The following is a 17,169-nucleotide window of genomic DNA, read 5'->3' as shown; positions in this document are numbered from 1 at the left end:
GCTAGAGAGAAATGGCAGATAACTCTCAGAGGATCGGGCCAGCGCTGTAGCTCAATTAGCTAATCCTCCGGCAGTGGCGCCGGCACCACAGATTCTAATCGCGGCCAGGGCACCAGATTCTGTCCAGGTCGCACCTCTTCCTGTCAAGCTTTCTGCTGTGGCCAGGGAGTGCAGTGGAGGATGGCCCAAGTGCTTGGGCCCTGCACCCACATGGGAGACCAAGAGAAGCAACTGGCTGCTGGCTTTATATCAGCGTGATGCACCGGCCGAAGTGCGGAAGCCTCAGTGGCCATTGGAGGGAGAACCAATGGCAAAAGGAAGACCTTTCTCTTTGTCCCTCTCTCTCTCACTGTCTACTCTGCCTGTCCAAAAAAAAAAAAAAAAAAAAAAAAAACCCTCAGAGGATCACCAATTAGACTCATAGCAGATTTCTCATCAGAGACCCTACAGACTAGAAGGGAATGGCAAGACATAGCCCAGGTACTAAGAGAAAAAAAACTCCATCCCATAATAGCATATCCTGCAAAGCTCTCATTTGTGAATGAAGGTGAAATAAAGATCTTTCATAGCAGACATTGAAAGAATTTGTACCCACTCATCCAGCCCTGCAAAAAATGCTTAAAGATGTGCTACACACAGAAACACAGAAACACAGCCCAGGAATAAACACGGTAAAGGAATAAAATCTCTCAGTAAAAGATCATAGAAAGTTCAAAGCATATAATGGAAATATCTTTGAAAAAATGGCAGGGCAAAGTTACGACTTATCAATAGTCACATTGAACATTAATGGCCTCAACTCTCCAGTTAAAAGACACAGACTGGCTGAATGGATTAAGGAACAAAACCCATCTATTTGCTGCTTACAAGAAACACATCTTTCCAACAAAGATGCATGCAGACTGAAAGTGAAATGTTGGGAAAAGATATTCCATGCCAACAGAAACAAAAAAAAGCAGGTGTAGCCATTTTAATATCAGACAAAATAAACTTTAACACAGAAACTGTTAAGAGAGACAAAGAGGGACAAAATATAATGATTAAGGGTTCAATTCAACAGGAAGATATAAATATTATAAATGTATATGCACCTAATTACAGGCACCGGTTTATTTAAAAGATATGAATAGGGACTTAAAAGGAGACTTAGACTCCAATACAATAGTACTGGGGGACTTCAATACTCCACTCTCAGAAATAGACAGCTCAACCGGCAGAAGATCAACAAGGAAATAGCAGATTTAATTGACACTATTGCCCAAATAGATCTAACAGATATATACAGAACTACTCATCCAACACTTAAAGAATACACACTCTTCTCAGCAGTCCCTGGAACCTACTCTAGAATTGACCACATACTAGGCCATAAAGTAAATCTCAGCAAATTCAAAAGAATTAGAATCATACCATGCAGCTTCTCAAACCATAAAGGAATGAAGTTGGAAATTAGCAACTCAGGAATCCCTAGAGCATACGCAAACACATGGAGATTGAACAACATGCTCCTGAATGAACAATGGGTGATAGAAGAAATTAAAAGAGAAATCAAAAATTTTCTGGAAGTAAATGAAGATAACAGCACAACATACCAAAACTTATGGGACGCAGCAAAAGCAGTGTTAAGACGAAAGTTTACATCAATAGGTGCCTACATCAAGAAATTGGAAAGGCACCAAACAGATGAGCTTTCAATTCACCTCAAGGATCTAGAAAACCTGCAGCAAACCAGACCCAAATCTAGTAGGAGAAGAGAAATAATTAAAATCAGAGAAGAAATCAACAGGATTGAATCCAAAAAAACATTACAAAAAATCAGCCAAACGAGGAGCTGGTTTTTTGAAAAAAAATGATTAAAATTGACACACCATTGGCCCAACTAACTAAAAAAGAAAAGACCCAAATCAATAAAATCAGAGATGAAAAAGGGAATGTAACAACAGACACCACAGAAATAAAAAGAATCATCAGAAACTACTACAAAGAATTGTATGCCTGGACACATGCAATCTACCTAAATTGAACCATGAAGACACAGAAAACCTAAATAGACCCATAACTGAGAAAGAAATTGAAACAGTAATTAAAGCCCTCCCTGTGGGGAGCAACTCGGACTAGACTGTTACTGGAATTAAGACTTATTCTATGCATCTGCTCTCCCACAATATGGCGCTGAGAAGGGAGTAAACAGCTTCTACACAGCTGCCTTTCACCAACTTGACAAGCTGCAGGACCTGCTCCTGATTGGAGGAGAGCAGCGTACTCAACGTGTGGGTAGCAGAGTTGGGATTGGTGGAAGAGGACTATAAAGGAGGAGAGAGACAACATGCACGGGGAACATCTGAGCGGAACATCTATCTGAAGGAACACCTGAGCAGCCCCCGAGAGAGCCGGCCGGCGGTGTGCCGCTCCCCCGCGGAAGTGGGGAAAGTGGCAGGGGGAACCGCCCTTCCACGGAGGTGGAAGGGTCGGTAGCCAACCCGGGAAGAACCAGCAGCAAACCCGGGAAGGGCCAAGCAGACAAAAGAACAGCGCAGGGTCTTGTGTCGTTCCTCCACAAAGAGGGGGAGCGACATAATGGTGCCGTGACTCGGATAGGAAACCTAGGCAGGGTTTAGTGTCATTCCTCCACGAAGATGGGGAGCGACACCTCCCAACAAAGAAAAGCCCAGGACTGGGTGGATTCACTGCATTCTCTTCTAGCCTGTAGGGTTTCTGATGAGAAGTCAGCTGTGAGTCTAATTGGAGATCCTCTGAGAGTAATCTGACATTTCTCTCTTGCACATTTTAGGATCTTTATGTTTCACTGTGGTGAGTTTAATTACAACGTGACATGGTGAGGATCTCTTTTGGTCATGTTTATTAGGGGTTCTATGAGCTTCCTGTACTAGGATGTCTCTGTCCTTCTCCAAACCTGGGAAATTTTCTGCTAGTATCTCACTAAAAAGGCCTTCTAATCCTTTCTCCCTCTCCATGCCTTCAGGAACTCCTAGAACCCAAATTTTTTTTTTTAATAGTATCCTGTAAATTCCTGACAATATTTTTTAGATGTCAAATTTCATCTTCTTTTCTTTGGTTTGACTGTATACTTACCTGTTCTCTGTCTTCTAAGTCCGATATTCTCTCTTCTGGTTCACTCATTATGTTTTTAAGGCTCTCTAATGTGTTTGTCATTTGATCTATTGAATTCTTCATTTCATTATGATTTCTCTTCACTATCACAGTTTCATGTTCTACTAGTTGCTTCATTTCATTTTGATTCCTCCTTAATATTTTATTTCTGTGAAAGAGATTTTCTATCCTGTCCAGTGAGGATTTCTGTAGTTCAAGAATTTGTTTTTGAGAACTTCTTAATGTTCTTATCAATTTTTGAGATCCGTTTCTTTCATTTCTTCTATCTCATCATCTTCATAATCTTGAATTGGGGTGTCTAGTTCATTTGGGGGCGTCAAAGTTTCTTCCTTGTTCTTGTTTCCTCGGTTTCTGCATTTATTGCTTGGCTTGTGGTGTTATTCTTTGATTTCTTTGCTGTAGTGGTTTTTCTTGTCATACTATGAACCTATATTTAGTGGACTGTCTGCTTTTGATGGGTCCTTAGCTGCTTGTGATGGTTGTGGCCAGAGAGCTCTGCTTGGTTCTTCAGGGTTAAGGGTGTGCCAAAGGTGACTCACCCAGGTTGAGAGTGGTAAATTTCTCTGTCTCTCGATCCCTCTCTCTCTCTTTTTTTTTTTTTTAACTTAGAAGGGAACTAATTCCACACAGCTGAGCAGAATTGAGGGTAGTCAGTGTATGAAATCTGCCCCCTGTGTGTATAATATTCGTCTGCTCTGCCCCAAGGACCACACAAAGGGTCTATGCAGACCTCAGTGTGATCTCAAATTTCTCTGCAGTCTCTCACCGGGTTGCCAAGGTTACCAAGTTTGTGTACTCCTTGAGTTCTCTCCCACACCCTCAGATTTTCACAGTCTCAGTTCATTAGCTCCACACCTTCAATAGGTCTTAACCTCCTGTTATTTCTCCCCACCAGAGTCAGGTTGTTCTGCTTGGCTGATAGCGGGCTCTGCTTACATATGTCCAAAATGGCTCTTGCTCTTTGTCTTGCTTGCCTTTGTAAGCTAAGTGGAGAGAGAGGCTCGTATCCGTGCGGGTCCCTCTTATTTATTTATTTTTTTCTCTCCTCTAGTGAGCCTGGTGAACTTTCTCCAGAGGGTCTTCAAGCCTCGTTCCCTCTAGGCTCTTTCTGCCATTTCCCCCATAAATGTCTTGGGCTACTGAGGTTTCATCTCACCTCCCTTTCCAGCACTGGTGCATAGACTCTGCAGCTGGGCTCCTGAGCAGTGGGCACCCTTGCTCTCCCTGTAGGTCCTCTGTGTCACATCCACTAGATCCGGAAGAGTTTCCTCTGCAGTTTTTTTTTCCTGAACCTTTCCCTGAAACTACAGTAACTCCACTTTATTAAACTATCTTTTCCTGGACTATCAGTGTGCCCCCTCACTATTCTGCCATCTTGGCTCCCCCCCCCCCATTTAATGTCTTCTGATGAACAAAAGTTCTTAATTAAGTATTAATTTTCTTACCTTTCTGATTCATCTTTTTTGTGCTCTGTTTAGGAAATTTTGGTCTGCAAAGAATCTTAAATATTTTTTTCTATTTTCATATCACCACACTATCTGATGAGCATAAGTCTGCTTTATCTTCTATTTTTAAATCTTTTCTCAGGATTTATTTATTTATTTGAAAGTCTGAGTTACAGAGAGAGAGAGAGAGAGAGAGAGAGAGAGAGAAAGAGAGAGAGAGAGAAAGATCTTCCATCCACTGGTTCACGTCCCAAATAACCACACCAGATGTGTCTGGGATGCAGGCGTCCAAGCATGCGAGGCATCTTCCACTGCTTTCCCAGGTGCAATAGCAAGTATCTGGATTAGAAGTGGAGCAACTGGGATTTGAATCAGCACATATATGCGATGCCAGTGTTGCAGGTGGCAGCTTAACCTGCTACATCACAACATTAGACAGTATTTTTAAATTGTTTTGTCTTCTTTTTGCCCCCAAGTGTCCTCCTTATATTAAATTGGAGTTGTAAGGGTGCATATGCTTACCTCATTATTGATCTCAGAGTGAAAGTTCTCAATATTTGAAAAAATTGAGGTTTGCTAAAAGATTCTTTGTAGAAGCTCTATATCCTGTAAGCATGTATCTGAGCGATTAAAAATTATTGTTAATCAAATGATATTGATACATATGCTGAATTTATAACGATTTACATTGATTCCTTTATAAATCTTAATCCAAACTTGCATTTCTGGGTTAAACCCATTGATTTTTTTTTTCTTTTGTTCATAAGAAATGCTGAATGAGCATCACGGAGTGTCTAGGTGGTTTTACCTTGGACCAGAAAGGATGTTGTGCCCCTCATTCTCCGGTGCACAGCTAAAGTGTGAACAGATTATTTTAATACAGTTAATGAAAATGTGGGTCAAGTACAAGTCTGAGTTTTTATAAGATTTTATTTATTTGGCATGACATCTCTCCCAAAGTGCAGTCTGTAGTAACCTAGAACAGAACACCATCCCCAACATCACCGCTGGGAAAGTGATAAACTCTGAGGTAGAACAAATTTATTCAGATAGCCCCACAAAAGATTTGGGGCTAGTATTGTGACACAGTGGGTTAAAGCCCTGGCCTAAAGTGCCGGCATCCCGTACTTGCATCAGTTCTAGTCTCGGCTGCTCCTCTTCCAATCCAGCTCTCTGCTATGGCCTGGGAAAGCAGTGGAAGATGACCCAAGTCCTTGGGCTCCTGCACCCACGTGGGAGACCAGGAGGAAGCTCCTGGCTCCTGGCTTCAGATTGGCACAGCTCCAGCCGTTGCAGCCATCTGGGGAGTGAACCAGTGGATGGAAGATATTTCTCTCTCTCTCTCTCTCTGTAACTATGTCTTTCAAATAAATAAAGTAAATCTTTTAAAAATATTTTTATGCATAAAATGTGGCATTAAAACAACAGAGAATTGTGGACCCTAAAACTGTTTCTCATAAATGATCATTTTAAAGAGCCTGTGTGTTCTGGGGACATTTGCACTTTCTTCAGGTTTGCATGATTACTTTTCATTCATGTTTCTGTGTAGTAAAGAAAACTTTTAAAAATGATAGAGCCATAGTGATTTCATACGGGAATGATTTAGAGAGATGGGAAAGAAGCGTCCCCAAACTCTAGTCAGTCAGCATTCACAGGGAGGAAGAAGTGTATTTGTTAGGGGCCAGGATTTTCTCTTTGCGGGGAAAGGGGCTGATTTAGGCTTATAAAGGCCTGGGGCTCATTAGGCTTCAAGCTTCGAGACTTTTTCACAGGACACGACCCTCAGAGAAGCCACATGCAAAATGTCAAGTGTCATTTTCTTCTGAGATATTTGTAATAATGACATTCTTACACAAACCTAGATGTAGGTTGAGGGGCCAGGATTATGGCACAGCATATTAAACCAATCTATGCAATGCCAGTATCCCTTGTGGATGTGAGTTTGAGTCTTGACTGCTCCAATTCTGAGCCAGCTCCCTGCTAATCAACATGGACAGGCAGCAGAAGGAATATGGCACAAGAACGTGGACCCCTGTACCCACGTGGAAGACCTGGATAGTGTTTTAGGCTCCTGGCCTCAGGCCAGCCCAATTTCAGCTTTTATAGCCAATGGAGGAGTTAAGCAGTAGATGGAAGATCACTCTCTCTTACTGGAACACTGCCTTTCAAGTAAAATAAATAAAATCTAAACACACACACACACATACACACACCTGAATTTACTTGAGATAATTTTGAATTCAATGAGTTTGTTTCTTTAAATTGAATAGGATGGGGCCAGTGCCACGGCTCACTAGGCTAATCCTCCGCCTTGCGGCGCCGGCACACAGGGTTCTAGTCCTGGTCGGGGTGCCGGATTCTTTCCCGGTTGCCCCTCTTCCAGGCCAGCTCTCTGCTGTGGCCAGGGAGTGCAGTGGAGGATGGCCCAAGTGCTTGGGCCCTGCACCCCATGGGAGACCAGGATAAGTACTTGGCTCCTGCCATCGGATCAGCGTGGTGCGCTGGCCGCAGCGCGCTGGCCGCGGTGGCCATTGGAGGGTGAACCAACGGCAAAGGAAGACCTTTCTCTCTGTTTCTCTCTCTCACTGTCCACTCTGCCTGTCCAAAAAAATAAATAAATAAATAAATTGAATAAGATGGGAAGTCTACTGAAATATCATATATAATATAAATTCATTATAATCAATCTAGCCTAATATACAGCTAGGCATCTAGCAAACTGGTCAACATAGTTTGGAGATTTTTTTCTTATCATATAATCTTTTCAGTTTATAGTTGAGCTCCATTTTTTATGGGATAATTTGTCAGATGCATTCATCTATTTTGTGTTGCCATGTCACATTACCACTGCCTGGGTGATTTATCATAACATACAATGCTTGAAGCTGAGAAGTCTAATACCTTGGCAAGAGAGCACTCTGCCTCCTCCAGAAGAGAGGATCATTGTTTCTCACATGACAGAAGAGCTGAGAGGTAGACCCCTTCCATCCCTACTTTTCAAGCTTTAAAATCTCCATGAAGATGTAGCCCTCCCAGCCCAACACTTCTTAAAGGCTTTATCTCTCAATATCTTTTGGGTTTTAGATGTTAGCATTTGAAAAGGGAGTAGCCATGACAAGTAATGCAGAAAAGACATTTATTGTAGGAAGGATGGCAGAGTGGACTTTGATGTAGTTTTGAAGCCCACCCAGAAAGCAGGTGAGGAGAGTGAAGATTCAGCCCACTGTGTAACAGAAAGCAGGCTTAGTTACGCTTCTTGTTGGGAGAGGGCTATGTGGTTATGCAGAATATCACAGGGGCCCTGGAAAGTGTGGAATGCTCCAGGCGAGGGATTTGTAAAAGCAGCCAAAATGTCGGGCAAAAAAAAAATTCCACTAGTTTTTAAGTTATCTATCTGCACCTACCTTCAGCGGCCTTGCAGGGGGCTAACAATATCATTTGGGGGAATACATTTCAACACAAGTTTGGGAGGAGACATTCAACCCTTAGCTTCTGGTTGTGCCTACTACTTTAGAACCCTTGCTGAAGATTATCACTGCAAGTAGAAGTAAAACTTGGGCTAAATGGGCAAGAAGTGTGCAACTGCCTCTTTGGCCTTTCATTAGTTACTTCAAGAAATCCTGTGGATAGAAATGCCTCCTCCTAGCTTCTGCAGTTTCACTTTCTAGCTGTCTTGCTGCATCTCTGTCATGACCTTCAAGGAGGCGTCAGTCACCTACTAAATGCAGCTGATCCCTGGAGAATCTATCTTCTTCGACTGATGCTTCTAATATCTGCACATCTTTGCTCTGAGGGCAGCTTCACGGAGCTAACTGACAACCAGATGTCTTTTTCATTAGAAGTTATGCAAGCATATTTCTGAATCAACATTTATCTATGTCTTAAATCTATCGATCTATCTACCTATCATCCCTGTATCTATCTATGATCTGTCCAGTCTGTTTCCTCCCCTTCCCCATTGTTAATACCTTAGTTTAAAAGTCATTACCTGTCAAGTGGATTTTTCTTGCTCTCAAATCCACTTTCGGCCTGGACATAACTATAATTCATCCTCCAAGCTGATCTTAGAGTGACCTTTTTAAACATTTAAATCTGACCATATTATCAGATATTTTAAAATCCTTCAGTGACTCCCTGTAACTTTCAGGTCAATATTGAAATGACATTGCTTAATATAGAATATCATTCATCATTTGTCAATTATCTACTTTTATGCTATTTCTTGGAAGCTCAAAATAGTCCGTTCTCCTTCATCCTGATTTCATTAGATAGTATCTACTATTTTTCGAAAACTCAGTACTAGATTTCCATGGTCATCTACTAGGGTTTGGAAGCCTTTCCTCAGAGCAGCTTACAGTAAATGCTATTAGAGCAATTGCTACAGTTTATTATACACATGTATCCCCTCTCTTTCTCCCAAGCTAAGCCTTAACAAGGTTGAAGGCTACGATTTTTCCTAAGTTGAAATCATATCCCAGGGAAATAATAGTAGCTAAAATATAATTGATGCCAAATAAAATTGTTCTGTAAGTATGGGTGAGTAAACTATTTGATGGTGCATATCTGACAAAGGATATCTGACATGCAAAAAGGATCAATTTGTAATTCAGTAATATAGAGAAGAAAAAAAAATGATCCATAGTGTTCCTTAAAGAGTTGACAGACCTAGATGAACTGTTTACCCAATGTGACCACAATGTGATGAGTGATAAAGAAAGGATATTTTCTCTCAAATGTTCTAATTGTATAATAAAAATCCACACAGTTATAAAATTTAATATATGCCTTATTTTAATAACACAAAGCCAACCTTTTTAAATAGGGATTTGGTACTGTTGCTTTTATATTGTTCCTTAAAATGTTTATCCTATATTAAGTCTGCTAATTGATTCAATAAGTTTTGCAAATCAAAAAACAGTCAATGAGAAATTAAGTTGTCAATTGTCTGTTAATTATAGTGATTTGAAGAAGTCTGGAAGATGACCCTGAGGGCACTTGGAAACACAGAATTTCTTTACTGCATTGCTGTGGTTTGGTTAATGTGGCTTGTGGTTATTTAGTTAATTAGAAAGAATAGTTTACATAAACAACAGGCTCTCTGAATAAAATATTTCCCGTAACTCTAAAAACAATGATTTATTGCCTTTGTTTTTAAAGTCATTACTGTGCATAAGTTATTGGTAATAATGCTCTAAAATTTCAGCAATAAGGACAGCAGAGTCTTTAGTCAAATTAGGACATAAAACAGGGAGTCTTGATGTCTTATTTTCAAATGGTTTCCAGAAGATATGTTTGAGTGAGTTTGTGTGTGTGTGTGTGTGTATAAATTCATATCTGAAGGATCAGAGGGGTATGAACTTAATGATAAGGTATTTGGCATTGTCATCTCTCTAATTTTTTATAAACTGGGTCTATAAGAGTATTGAAAATAAAATTTGTTAGGCTGACATTGCTGCTTAGGGGGTTAAGCCATCACTTGCCACACAGGCATCCCATACCCGGGTGCCAGTTCCAGACCCAGCTGTTCGAATTCTGATATAGTTTCCTGTTACTCTGTTTGAAAGACAGTTGATTATGGCCTAAGTGTTAAGGTCCTTGCCACCCATGTGGGAGATTAGGATGGAATTCCTGGATCCTGGCTTCATCCTAGTCCAGTCCTGGTAGCCACAGCCATTTGTGAGGTGAACCGATGGGAGGAAGACCTCCTGCTCTCTCTCTCTCGCTCTCGCTCTCACTCTCACTCTCGCTCTCTATGTCATTATCACTCTTTCATATTATGTTGCTCTTTGAACTAAATAAACAAACTTGAAAACAGTAAGATATGCCTTCTATGGTTCTTGTTTCTCACTTAATTTAATGTGTATAGCAAATGTATCTAAAATATCAAAACTTAAATTATTTTCATTTTAAAACATATCTGCCCAATAGTTATTAAATATGTTTACATTTCCCATAGCAGAATTTGTTGTGTTAAATATCTTCAATTTTAAATAAGTCGAAGTTATATTTATAGTAAAATGAAAGCAAATGTGCGAATGGTTGTGAGAGGTTTATCCTTTTAAACTGCAAATTTAGCTTTTTCACATTGGCAGGTTTAATTTCAAAGATTTTCACAGAGTCGGAACTAATTAATTAGTTAATAATGCATGAAGCCAGCATAGCATTATCAGCACCATATCCCAGATGGAAAACCAGAACAAATGAGGAAACTTACATTTAATTTGACCCTTTTCAGCATGAGAATTTCAGCTTTTCTTGTTGTCTTCTTATATTTTTATCGGTTTTTCTTCAAGTTTCTTATTGTCCCCTCTGCTACCCCTACTAGATATAAAACTTTTATATCTAGAAGAGGGAAGTGACAATGATTTGACAGCAACAAATCATTTAATGGACTCGATAAAGCTGAATTTAAAAAATAAAGTGATTCTTCAGCATGGCAGCACATTATCTTACAAGAGCTGCTGATGTCTCTTTGCTAACTTGTCTCCTTTACTAGGCTAACTGGAAACCTCGTAGTCCCAGGCAGCTAACATGCCCTCAGTGTTGCCTGCCTGCCCTGCCCAGTGCACACTAAAGACACCATGTCATCTGAGCTCCTTCTTTCAGGTTATACTCACGATGCACAAAGTGTTATATAAAAGCTAAATAACAATATTATTTTAATCAGCAAATTTTTTTTTTCTTTCATGCCGGTTCTTATCTAGCCACGATGGTGCTTTGACAGGTGAAATTTTCTTAATTCTGTTAATTAAATCTTGTATTTTTATGATCCTCTTTTGTGATAAAAAAAGTCTACACTTTATAAACTGACCTTATTAGTTTCTCCTTTGACTTAGGTTCTGCCTTTCATTTGCTGGCAACAAAGAAGGCATTGTTACAATGAAAGTATCGATTATAATTTTCTATATTTACGGTGTTCTTTCTCTGAAAGATCTAACATGGAAGAAAGGACAAACTTCCATCCCTAGGAATGGAGGGTGAAATTATGAATCCTTAGGAAGCTAACTATTAATATCAGAAATAGAAAAATAGCTATAGTTGTTTATCTTTCCTACAGGTGCCCAAGTATTATTCTTCCAGTTGAATACTGAGAATTGTGGAATCACATTCACTCACACACATTACATACCAAAGTATAAATATCTTAAATTAATAATAAACTAAAGATGTGGAGAAAATCCTTATCATGGAATCAGAGAATCAAGGGAGAGACATGGAAGAACACGCAGCTAAAAAGGTCCCTACAGAATTCTAGATTCCTCACATTTTCCATTATCAACAACCTAGGACTTATAGGAAAGTAAGAATACACTTTGATTTCAGGAATAATTGTATTGAACTTCAGGAATAATAGAAATAACCTGAATTTAATTTTATTTTCTTATGATAGTCCAAAAAGAAAAGGAGTTTTGGCGGAGGATTTGGTGCAACATTTAAGATGCCACTGGGGACACTCATCTCATATCATGGTGCATGAGTTTGAGTTCTGTCCTATTCCGGTTCCAGCTTCCTGTGAATGCACACTTTGGGTGGCATATTGACAGCTCATGTAATTAGGTCACTGCCATCTATGTGGGAGATATAGATTGAGCTCCTGGTTCCTGGTTGCAGATTGAGCTCCTGTAGGGAGTGAAACAGTGAATGTCAAATCCCTGTTTGTCTCCATACCCATTTGTCTGTATCTCTATCTCTCTGCCTTTCAAATATAATTAAAACAAATCAATAAAAATTTAAAAATAATTGGTTTTACTTCTAGTTTTATGGAATCAGTAAATAATTTATTCCACATTTGGAAGTATCCTTTGATTTTTACATGTTTATTATTTTATGCACAATTATTTTTAGCTGCTGGAAATAAAAATGTAGATGTGAGGGTTTTCTTTTTAAGATTTATTTACTTATTTGAAAGGTAGAGTTATAGAGAGGCAGAGGCAGAGAGAGAGAGAGATAGAGAGAGGTCTTCCATCCACTGATTCACACCCCAGATGACTACAACAGCCTTAGCTGTGCCCAATAGCCAGGAGCCAGGAGCTTCTTCCCATTCACCCACATGGGTGCAGGGGCTCAAGGGCTTGGGACATCTTCTACTGATTTCCCAGGCCATAGCAGAGAGCTGGATCAGAAGAGGAGCAGCTGGGGTTCAAATCAGCGCCCATACGGGATGCTTCCACTGCAGGAGGCACAGCACCAGCCCCTGAATATGAGTTTAATGGGGAGAATCTCTGCCTTTGTAGAGCTGTCATTTTGGGTTGTTGAACTGGTATTTAAAGAAGCAATGTCTGGAGTGAGTTTTGTCCTAGAAGCAATGATGGTTCAAGAAGTTAGCTTCCTGATTCCCACATGGACACCAGGATTGGGATGCATGCTCCTGGCTCTAGCCCCAGACCAACCCTAGCTATTGTAGGCAATTGTGGAATGAACCAGTGGATTGGAGTGGTTGCTCGCTTGTGCTCTCTCTCTCTCTCTATCTATCTCTCTCTCTCCCTCTCTCCCTTTCCTTCTGTTTCTCAGGTGTCTCTGTCTCTTTGTATCACCCTTTCAAATAAATAGACAATATTTTTTAATGCAAGCAATTACAGCACAGAGTAACAAGCATAATTCTTTATGATGGAAACTAGAATTCATAAGAATTGAAATATTGGACAAATTTTTCTATGAGAGTGATGGCATGAAGGATGCCTTCAGGGTTTGACAGTTAACCTGTGATCTGAGTAATGTGCAGAATGTCAATCAGGTGTGAAGTTTTTGAATGAGGGTGAAGTTGATGTTCAAGGAGTAAGAAAGTCATATTTAATGACAGAAGTCATGATGACTGAGATTGAGACATGAAAATTAACCTCAAGATGAATGGTGAGAACTGGAACAATGATGAATATTTCCATGTAAACATTGAACTGTCTTACTGTATTTGTATTGTTATTTGGGCTGGGAGTTGGTAAAATTTCATGTGAGTCTTAGTTATGACTCAGTCTGAATAAAACATCCTGTCACTAAATCCTAACCCATGATGGAAGACTAGTTATTGAAAATGGGGAACATGCTAAAGCATTTTCATCCAGACCTTAATGAGATTCTTTTATCTGAAACATAAAGCATGTACAAGAACTCTCCACTTTTCTTCTCTTTGTCTTTTCTCTGATCATTTAACTGCTCAAGTTGATGGAATTATCTCAGCGCTATCAAAACAAAGAGAGGCTGAATATTTTCCCTCAGTCACCTAACTTCAAGGACATTTTGATTTCATTTACAAATTTTAGTATACCTTAAGGCTAATGTTTGATTTTGAAAGTGTGAACTTTGTTCCTACACACCTTCCATGCCTAACTGTAAACATTTGATTCCTAATGTTATTTCTCACTACTTTATGGATACTCAGCTCCTCCTGGGAGCAACAGAATTCACAATCTTTTGGGATATAAATTGTAAACTAACACAGCGAATGCAACTACAGGAGTTTTTTCTGTACATTCAGCACTTGACATTTGTAATTTCCCAGAGAAGCTTATGGAATAAATGGGACACAATTTGACAATAGTTAAAAAGAAGACTTGTGCTTTAACTGTTTTTGTGTTGTTGTTTTTTGTCATGTTTTCCCTTCAGAAGTAAATGACAATTTAGAATTAGATTGATAGAGTATTCACACCCGATAATTATTTTAATCTTCACTAAATATTTTACTTTCTTCAAATGTCAGTCGTTACCTAGAGTTTATGATACAAAAGAAAACTTATTTGAAAATTTTGAATACAACAGATAAAAATTGAGTAAGATCCAGTCCAAAGCTCAAGCACCCAGAAAATATATAAAATTCTAATAATAGATGTTGGTTAATATCCAGAATAGTAGCAATAGGGAGTGTAAACAAAGATAATTTGTTATAACTTACTATAGATTCTTTTTTATATTATAGATTTAAGGTGAATTTATAGAATTGCTATCTAATGCTCGAAGAAAAGGAATCTATAGTCGAAAGTATGGGTGTTCAGCTACACTTCAGTACATGTCAATTTACAAGAGGAAAAATGATGAGTATATAAGTAAGCACATTAAGTTCTTTGAGTTATTTAGATGAAAATAAATAAAGTACATAAATAATTTATGTTACCAAATACTGTGCAATGTTATCCAACAGAACATTACATATAAATGTCTGGAATCTCATCAAAATATAATTTAGATCCACTGATAGGTCAGCCAGAGTCTGAGTTCTGATAATCTCAACTTTGAGCAATGAAAAAAAATAGACATTAATTTCTACTATAGCTCAGCTCCCCTGCTTCTTCTGGTCCTTGAGTTTATACCTCATTTAGCTTTTTCTACTAGGAGAGAAAATGAAATAAAACCTTTTAAAAGATTTGAAATATTTCTAACCTACTCTCGTTTAAATTTTGTGTATTGCTAGTATTGAGAATAAGGGGAAAATCAATTTTAGAACAAGAAAAGGATTTAGAAATCATCCAAATTCAAGGTTTCCTTTTTATAGATGAATAAACCATACATCAGATAATTCTCAAGCAGAATCTAAAATAAGCATTGTTGATTTTTTATTTTTATATGCTATAAGCAAGGGCTATAGACACGTGGGTACCAATAGGACTATAGCCACGTGGGTACCAATAAGATCTGACTACATTGTATCATTTTGATAACTAGAAATTCTAGTTCCTCGCAGAGTGATTTTTCTGGCTCTATTTACCATCTTGTTTATGACTTACCAAAGGAGTATGTTATGTTCCATTGCCCTGATTTTAATTTGAGCAAAACTGAAATAGAAAGACAAACAGGCAGCTGGCGTATTAGATAAGTACTGCTCCAGACAGTCTCAGTGATATGTCTGGGAGATACTTGGTTTCTTACCAAAAACACAGTCCAGGAATCTAAGTGTAGTTATTTTCTTTTGAAAAATGGATGGTAAATGACAAGATGATACTAAACTCTCATAACACAAAGTCATGAAATTTATTGATCCACCTCAAAACTGCTGGAGTTTCCATATATCAGGGCTTTCAAGTAGTAGTGTACTCTCTGTGTATCACACACATTAAGGTTTTATTAAAAATTCAATAAAATATTTATATCTCAGCTGTAAATCACTGATGGATAGATGAATGCAATCAAGACATAGTGATTTTCCAACGTGAGTTTTATACGTAGAACATTTTTTCATGGCTCTGAATGTCTTTCAGTTTCTAAAACGACAACAGCTTTTACATGTTCTACTTCTTAAATAGGAATGACTTATTTGACTGCTGTTTCAATTTTTCTGTTTCCATCCCCCAGCCCCACTCCCCCAACTCCCTTCCTCAACTGAAGAATAAAATTGATTTACAGGAGAATTCTCAGAGGGCTTATTTCAAATTTCCCTTTGCAATTCAGAAATAATTTGGTATTTCTCTAGGTAATTCAGAAATAATTTCATAATAATGCATAGTAAAATTCATATAGATTCTAGAGTAGCAACCTTTCCTGTTAAAATTCTCTTAGAGTAATTCCATTGTGTAAGCACAAAGGCAGTTGTCAGTAATTCCAAATGATGTTGATATATGAAGATAAAGGGTATCTCTCTCCTCTGAAGTCCACTAGCAGGATGCTTTTGTCAATCACTTCTAGGGGGAGGGTTTCACAAAGAAGGTAGTGTGAATTTTACTCTCAGAATAGAGACACAGAGATACTGACCAAGACTTATCTAACAACTCCTCTGGAGTCACAATCAGGTGATTCAATAATTGGTTTAATACGATTTTAGTGGCTCTATCTTCTTAGAAAGTCTGTTAAACATTTGAGAGTTTTAACGTGATATGTGTATGAATAAAATATGGAGGAAAAATATTTAGCAAAAAGTATTTCTTCACAAAAATATCAATATTTGGTCTGAGAATGTTATGCTAGCTCTCCCTTTACTTATTACAATATTCTGCTATACAGACACTGAGACAGAACATAACAACATCTAAAAAAGAGCAATAAGCTTAATACCTTTTTCCAAGTTCTGGAATCAGGAGCTTCTTCATAAAACACACACTTATAATTTCATCATTGAAACAGTTTAAGATGAGCAAGAGGATTAGAATAACCAAACATGATCTCTCACTTACTTCTGCCCCATTATTAATATTTTAGCTGATAAATTTTATCTTTCTAGTTTTAAGACAACAATAGTTATCTAATAACAAATAATACCTTGGATTATATGTCTTGCTAAGTAGTTTACAATGCTACCTAGAAATTATAAATATCCACAAAAATTAATCCTACATACATCAACATTTAAAATATTATAAGTATTTCTTATCTTGCATTTGTAGAAAATGTATTTAAAAATAATGTCAAGATTTAATATTCCTAACTTACTCTTCTATAATATAGCTCAGCTTTTCAAATCCATTTTGGTAAACAATTCTTTTCATTTTGGCCAAATATTCATCAATCTGATTTTCATATTTGTATGGTAGATCTCAACAACTTTTTTGCCATCATTTTACATTTTTTATTAATATAATGGGGACAGATTTCATGTATTTCATAGATACAATTTTAAAAAGATGACCATATTTCCTACCTCCTTTCTTCCCTCTTTCAATCCCCCTTTCTT

Source organism: Oryctolagus cuniculus, chromosome 5 (assembly GCF_964237555.1).
Source record: "Oryctolagus cuniculus chromosome 5, mOryCun1.1, whole genome shotgun sequence".
In the NCBI taxonomy this organism is placed as follows: Eukaryota; Metazoa; Chordata; class Mammalia; order Lagomorpha; family Leporidae; genus Oryctolagus; species Oryctolagus cuniculus.
Note: the sequence above shows the minus strand (reverse complement) of the source record.